At 50.9% G+C, this 1,342-nt stretch overlaps 1 protein-coding gene across 1 annotated transcript in view; it reads left to right on the plus strand.

The window, feature by feature from the left end:
• The window catches only part of ALKBH5 (AlkB family member 5, RNA demethylase), a gene marked incomplete at its 5' end in the record, with an annotated part of 12,612 nt that overhangs the window by 4,344 nt on the left and 6,926 nt on the right, over positions 1 to 1,342 (plus strand). The window lies entirely within an intron of this gene.

Genomic DNA, 1,342 nt, shown 5'->3' on the forward strand with positions numbered 1-1,342 from the left:
CAGCTTTTTCTTCCATTTCTCTGCCTGGTTTTGTTTGGCAAACCTCCTTGCTGACATTTCCTAATGGAAAGCACAGGGCTGGAATAGACCTTTTCCTGACGTTCAGGGTGTCGCTGAGGATGCACCAGGTTGAATGTTAACATGGGTGATATTAATGAATTCACTGGAGCTTGACACAGAGGTTCCTGGAACATAACAGAGCATCATTATAAACCCCTTCTCATAATGCTGTTGTCCTCTGCAATGCCCCAGCGGACAGGGGTGGGGATGGACATCAACCCCTGTATTACCTGATCAGCTCTTAGACTTTTAACCTCCTTCTTAAAGCAGTAAATCTGTCTTCGAGGTGTGTTTCTTGCTGAGTGGGTGGGTTATCTAACCAGGTAAAGGAAACCTGGTCCTGTCCTGGCTTGCACGTGTGTGATCAGTTCTGAATAACCTGGAAGCTGCTGAGCCAGCCTGGCAGCCCCTTCATGGTAAAGCCTCGTGGAGACGGTGGGCTCTGTGGCTTCTGCTTCAGGCTGAGCCAGCATGGGATGTGTTAGCTTTGTGTGGCTTGAGCCACCTTCACCCAGGTCCCTTCAAAAGTATTCCTGGGCTTATCAGCTGTTTCAGGAGGCTCTGAAGGTGTTTAATGTCTCCTTAACTGGGCTCTAGGAGGCTCCTGTTGGGAGCAGACACTCCAGGCAGCAGACAGAGGGCAGGCCCACCTCTCCTTAGCACCCATGGGAGTGATGAGATGTGCTCCTGGCAGGAGCAACACACTCTTCCTTGAGTACCGCTACTGTGTGGCCATGTAGCTGCTTGATCCCTCAGCCCAGGTCTCTGCCTCACCCTGTGGCAGGGAGATTTTAGGAGCACAGCTCTATTTCCAGGTCTGAATAGGAAGGTTACCCCATGTGCGTTGTGTAGGGCTTGGGCTGTGCTGGGGGGGGATGTTTGTGCTGTGGCTGGGGGTGTGCTGCATCAGGGAGGGTGAGAGTGCTGTGTCCACATGAAGGGATGAGACACGACCCCCTCTTTGACTAACAAATCAGGATGCATTCATGCCTGGGTGTGCTGCATATCTCAGCCACGAGAGGTGGGTTTCCCTGGGGACACACATGAGAAGGTGCTTTGGAGCAGTGTGCTGAGTTTTGATCCTTGAATTGGCTGAATTCCCACTCCATAAACTCACTTTCTACATGTGTTGTTCCACAATGTTGTGGCAGGTGGCTGCTTCCTCTGGTATACTAAAAAATTGAGTAAAAACCCCCAAAACAAGTTTCTTCCCTGAAGTTTCTTCCTTCCTATAAATCTTGCTCCCGTGTGCCTGGGAGAACGGTGCTTGGAGGAGGAATTC

This window comes from Nestor notabilis, unplaced genomic scaffold, assembly GCF_000696875.1.
Source record: "Nestor notabilis isolate BGI_N333 unplaced genomic scaffold, ASM69687v1 scaffold22099, whole genome shotgun sequence".
Taxonomy (NCBI): domain Eukaryota; kingdom Metazoa; phylum Chordata; class Aves; order Psittaciformes; family Psittacidae; genus Nestor; species Nestor notabilis.